Genomic DNA, 6017 nt, shown 5'->3' on the forward strand with positions numbered 1-6017 from the left:
CCCTGCTCTACAAACAGGGTCCTAGAGCTGAGAATGCTACTTGTCCAAGTCCACATTAGAAATGGATTGTGAAGCCAGAACTCCCAAAGGAAAGCCACCAATCCACATGTTGATTCCACCACCACCACTCCAAAAAAATCTTTTGAGGATCATAATATTTTTTTCCTAATTACTCAAACTTAGTTCTGTAGTTTTGAAATATCACATGGATTTGCCTGCAGGAGAACCTCTGTCACGATAGAGGAGTCTCTGGGATATATTCAGATCTGACTCTTGGTTCGCACCTGACAAAACCTGTTTGGTCTTGCTGGTTCACCATGCAAACTAACAGCACATCCTAGAAAGCACACAACCGTCTCCCCACATTACCTGCACCCAGTGCTTTTTTCTAGAAAGAGAGGTACCTGCCATGAAGTTGTTACAGTAAGTTCCACACTTTTTAATAACAAAAAAGAGGTGCTGCTACTGCATCCCCTCGAGTCCCCCCTGAGACAAAGCACTGTCTGCACCCTTGTGGGACATCTTGGGAAGAAAAGAAAAACAAAGGAGTAAACCCTATACAAATCCAGAGTGGATTCCCTAAGACGGTTGGACAGTTGGTGTCTTGTACACTTCCTTCCAGCAACTCCTGTAGTCAAACTGGTGCCAAACGTATTGCTCTGCTTTCCTTTGGACCATGCAAGGTCGAGAGCAGGGTCCTGTTGTCTGGGTGGTGGGAATGCAACAAAAACAATGCAGGAGGCAGCAGTTACGATTTACCTCTCTCTGCAGCCACAGCAGGCGCTGTGATTCTCTAGTGGTTTGACTTCACCTTTGGAGGCACCCTCCATTGTCTCTTGAGACAGGCGGATGCCAACAACAACAGGAGAACATCATAAGTTACTTTTCATGAAGCTGCCAGACATTGCCATATAAACTTTTGCATGCTAACTTAGAAGTAAATCCCACACGCCATGACAGCAACCCTATATAACCCTATATAAGCGGAATTTGAAACCAGAGATTACTATTTTGATTTATTGTATTTTAATTCTTAAAAAACCCTGAAGCTAAAACAGAATTGTGTGCAATTTACTACTGCACAATGAAGCACATGAACTAACAGGAGATATTAATGCTTAAAAGCAGGACTAATTCATGCCCCCCTCTCGCCAGTATGGAAAAAGCAGTTTCAGGGATGGTGACAACCACCTCAGAAAATACTACCAGCCTGGCATTAAGAAGGCTTCGGGTATCCCTGACAAGCAACAAAATGTGTCGTCGTGAGTAAGGAGCAGCCTTTGCCACTCCAGAAAGCTTCTTTGCAAGCCTCTCAGGTGAAGATCATGAGTTGCCTTTCAAAAGAGAACAAGACATAAATCAGGGGCTCTCTTTTGAAAGATGGTAGAGAAGAAGAATGCAGTGCTCTGTATGGGAGCCGTAATTGCGCAGTTGTGTGTATGCAAGCAAAGGTTGCCATATGTGAGCTTTGATAGTGCTAGGAAAAACAAACAGAAAATAACTGAATTTTCTTTACTCAATAACGCCTTGATTGGCGGATAGGCATTGGGTAAGCCTAGTCTTGGCTGGAGGAGACGTTGTAGCCTCCATTTGCCCTTCTCGGGTGGGCAGCTTTGCAGGTGGGTCCCAGGCCTCCACTGTGAACCAGCTTATTGCAGGCCGAATTGTCCTGCTGCTGCCGAATTGGACAATGGTGGCAGGAATTTAGAGGGCGTTCCCCTGGGTGCAGGACCAACTGACCAATAGCAGCACCTGGCCTTGTGCCCAGAGCAAGGATAAATGCCCGGCCTGCTGGGCCTTTCGGCCTCTCATGTGTGCACTTAAATCTGAATTAAAAATCTGGATCAGATATGAAACAGATCAAGAATCTGCCTGCAAGTGGAGACATGCACAAAATTCTCTTCACAAAATTTTCCCTACATGTCATGCTGTGTGTGTGTGCGTGTGTGTGAGAGAGAGAGAAAAAGAAAGAAAGAAAGAAAGAAAGAAAGAAAGAAAGAAAGAAAGAAAGAAAGAAAGAAGGATGGATGGTGTATTTCTACCAATCGCCCATCAAGCATGTATGCAGTCAAGCTTTGAAACAGTGTATATGCACACAAAAGTCTGAAGCACCCTGTTGTGACGTGGGGTTTGTGATTTCAGCTCTCTTGACATAATATGCTGGAGACAGTTCTCTAGTAACACTTCTTTATTAAAGCAAACAAGACTAAGACTTGAGGAGGGGAGAGCTACATTTATAGGGACAGGGAACTAGCTAGAAAGGATACATTTTGGAGGGAACAATATCAGGCAATCACAGTCCTGCCTTTTGGAGGAAACCAATAAGACAGAGGATCCAAATACAGCAGCTTAAATGAACCAATAGTAGCTGTACCCTCTGGAACCAAAAGGCAGTTACTTTACCCTAATGCAAATACAGACAATAATAATACAGATATAAAATCTTTTGACTCAATACACAACACACCCAACCAGCATCCCATGTCTGGCAATTCATACAGCCATTTGGGGTTTACACAATTGTCAAACAGGACATTCACCTGTGTCTGGAGCAGGAAGGGGTATTGTCCGTCTGCCAGCATGCATAGAGTCAAGATTGTGAGATCTTATCAAATGATCCAAGGTATGGAAGTGCCACATTATGCAGGAATGGTGGGGGGACTGCTAAAATTCTCTATTTCAAATACAACAGCTAAAGGAACAGGAACCAGCATGACCTTTGCATGTTGCTGTAAATAGCTATATATTCCCTACAAAGGAGCAGGGTAGATCTATCGTTCATTTGTGTCTCTAGCATACAAGATTGGATCTTCAGATTAATGGGAGCAACAAGATTAAGAAGGTTTGTAAAGAGACAGATTTTCAAATGAGAAGTTCCCAGTGCTAACTCTTCCTGAAAAGACTGCTCAGAACTTTCCTTGGCTCAGTGGAAGGGGAAGGAAAATTTGATTTTTTTCTGAAGAGGCACGTGTTCCAAGCAGACAGGCTCTTCAGTATTCAGACTTGGTATTACAGGCACAATGCCTCCTGCACTCAGGAAGAAAAATGCAACTGTCTGAGCTGGATCTATCCACATACGACATCAATATATCACATATGTGCTCATTGTTCTTGTATTGCTCAGTGACTATTATGCTGAATTAACAAACCCTGTATAAAAACCCACCTCATTATAGCATTAATGGAACTAACTATTCCCATCGTGTGAATGCTCACAACAACTGCAAGCACTGCAATCAGATAATCAACCACAGATTCCAAAATAAACTGGATAGTCAAGTTCTTTTGGAAACTTGACCCTCATTAGGATTCTTGTCCATTGATTATTCTTTCCTCTCACTCCCCCTCTTTTGCTTGCTGGTGGCAATTGGGGTTTTCGTTGTTCTCCCGGAGGGGTGTTGACGGCCAGCAGAGCCAGACCAGAGTCTGGTGATGCAGTCCCCCTGAAATTCCACCAGAACGCTGGCACCTCTCTCTGATTGGCTAGAAAGTCAGCTCGTCACAGAAGGGGGAGGAGCAGCACTTTGGGAGGGAGAATAAAAGGAGCAGTTTCTGAGGGAGAGACTTAGATAAGGCTAAGGTTCAGGTTAAGACAGGCATAGGCAAACTCGGCCCTCCAGATGTTTTGGGACTACAGTGGTGCCCCGCAAGACGAACGCCTCGCAAGACGGAAAACCCGCTAGACGAAAGGGTTTTCCGTTTTGGAGGCACTTCGCAAAACGAATTTCCCTATGGGGTTGCTTCGCAAGACGAAAACACCTTGCGAGTTCCCGCGGGTTTTTTCGCTTTCCCCCCCTTTTCCTAAGCCGCTTAACAGCTGATCGCTAAAAGCCGCTAGACCGCTAATAGCGCTAATCCGCTAAGATGTCAATGGGCTTGCTTCGCAAGACGAGAAAACTGCTAGACGAAGAGAATTGTGGAACGGATTCTTTTCGTCTTGCGAGGCACCACTGTACAATTCCCATCATCCCTGACCACTGGTCCTGTTAGCTAGGGATGATGGGAGTTGTAGTCCCAAAACATCGGGAGGGCTTAGTTTGACTATGCCTGGGTTAAGAGATAGGGCTGGATTTAAGAGGAGAGATAGGGAGTAGGATAGGATTTGATTGAGGGAGAACTGGTTTTCAGTTAAGTTAAACATCCATACTGGAGGAGACTTGGCTAGGGAGACTGGGTTGAGGGTCTGGGAAAGGTATACAGGCCGGAGTGTTCTGGGAGGGTTGTGACTGAACTGGGAGAGGTAGAACCTGTGAGAATGCAGGCTCCCTGGGTCTCAGTATAGCCAGGATGGGAGAGTTGGTCTAGTCCCGAAGACTCCCAACCCAGTCACAAGGGGTGAGGGGATCCCCTGGGTCTGTTATACCGTTTGGAATACCTCAGGTGTGGGATTGCTGAGAGAGTGGGCAACTGAGGAAAAGTGCCCCTCACTCATGAACCAAAGTATTAATCGGTGAAGGAAACTGTATGATGTTAAAAGTATTTAACTGTCATAATTAAGTAACAGAAACTGAAGTATAACAACTGATTTTGAGTAAAGAGAGGTTAAGAGAAACTCTGATTGTAACACTGTGTTACAGTGAGACATCTTAGAGTTAATTAAAGTACCGTAAATAAGTTAACATCTACCTGAAAGACCACATTTCCTGACCCACTTTGTTTCAAAACCTTCATTTTGTTTAATAAAATTTTCTTGTTTGTTTGATCATTTTATGCCCGAGGCTCTAATCATAAAGTTTTCCCTCCCACAAGTCCCCCACTAGACATCCTGTGGTAAATTTGTAAAGCTTTGTATTAATTGGTGTACAGTGAGGTGTGTGCATTATATTTAATAGGGGACAGTTAGCAAGGTGAGTCTGCCGCATTATTAACTGGTGATAAGCAGTTGGATCCAAGTGTTGACTCATGTTCTCACCTCAAAACCAGAGAACCTAGAACTCCTATTTGGACTCTCCATTTTGGAGTCTGTAATTCCATTAAAGTCTCTCTCCACTACTGATGAACCTTCTGCAAACCTTTTCACCTTTCATAACAAGCAGAAGTTTGCCTGTGCATATACTGTCAGAGAGGCAGCCAGCAATAACTCACACAGAGTATGTGGAGCTAACTCTTCTTCTGGCTTCTTCACCAGCGTGCCTCATCTCTGCCTTTCCACTCCCCTCCTCTCCTGCTTCTTCTCTACTTCTGATTCTGGACTGTTCTCTTCCGCAGCCTCTCCCTGCTCATTAAACCTCCTAAACTACCTTCTCAGCTTCCTCTTCTCCCTCTGTCCACCCATCCTCACCACCAGTCTCCGGGCTCTGAACCTTCTTCCTTTGGAGGTTCTCCAAGATGGTGCCTCCTACCATTTTTCTGTGTCCACCCAGTCCATGACAATGCTCACTGAATTGCATTTTTTCTCAAACAATAGCCTTGTGTATCCCAATAACGTTTTAGCTTACTTTTTGAGGAGATGAACAGATGATTTTATGTTTTGTGTATATCAAAATCTGAGGAGCCCTTGAGAAATGGTGGGGGAAAGTGAGGTGTTATGGACACAGGAAGCGCTGGAGCAACACAGCGTGGCAGCCACAGCACTTAAACTGCTAACAGACTTTATTAATGAAAGTAGGAAAGAAAAACAAAGTATTACCAGTTTGTATTACAAACAAATCCCAAAGTGACCAAGTCACTGGGAAAAATTGAAACCTCTGATGGACAGATATAGAGACAAGGGGAGCTTGCTGCTGGATGCAACATCGTCACTGGAGGCTTGGGTAATTTTGGCGGCTAGGAGTGTCTTTTCCTCACTACTTGCCCAAGTCCACATTAGACGTGCTGCAGTCATAAGCACAGTAACATGGAAACACACAGTGTTAACTTACTTTTGATTTTTTTTTAAGTAAATTTTTTATTCAGATTTTCACAAATTTATACACAACACAAATAGAAAAGAAAACAGAATAGAAAGACAATATAGAAGAAAAATACAAACATAAAACATAAAACACGTATAAATTCTGATTTTTCTTTCTTATAAC

This window comes from Podarcis melisellensis (assembly GCF_964234715.1).
Source record: "Podarcis melisellensis genome assembly, chromosome: 7".
NCBI lineage: Eukaryota > Metazoa > Chordata > Lepidosauria > Squamata > Lacertidae > Podarcis > Podarcis melisellensis.